Source organism: Rhinopithecus bieti, unplaced genomic scaffold, assembly GCF_001698545.2.
Source record: "Rhinopithecus bieti isolate Rb0 unplaced genomic scaffold, ASM169854v2 scaffold_13351, whole genome shotgun sequence".
Classification (NCBI taxonomy): Eukaryota; Metazoa; Chordata; class Mammalia; order Primates; family Cercopithecidae; genus Rhinopithecus; species Rhinopithecus bieti.
The window spans coordinates 3,386,140-3,386,584 of record NW_016807514.1 but is presented as its reverse complement, the minus strand read 5'-3'; positions in this window follow the sequence as shown (position 1 = coordinate 3,386,584).

Below are 445 nucleotides of genomic sequence, written 5' to 3'. Positions count from 1 at the left end.
AAATTGGCGGGGGCCAGGTGCTGTGGCTCATGCCTGTAATCTCAGCACTTTGGGAGGCCGAGGCAGGTGGATCATGTGAGGTCAGGAGTTCAAGACCAGCCTGAAAGACATGATGAAACTTCGTCTCTACTAAAAATATAAAATTAACTGGGTGTGGGTGGTGGGTGCCTGTAATCCCAGCTACTTAGGAGGCTGAGGCAGGAGAATTACTTGAACCCAGGAGGCGGAGGTTGCGGTGAGCCAAGATCATGCTGTTGCACTCCAGCCTGGGCCACAAGAGCAAAACTCCATCTCGAAAAAAAAAAAGAAAAAGAAAAAGAAAAGAAGGGAAAATTTGGACAGAGAGTCACAGGAAGGAAGCTTGGGGTTGGGGGCGGTACAGCCGCAAGCCAGGGAATGCCAGGGGCCCAGGGCTGGAAGGGGCAGGAAGCAGCCGCCCAGAGCC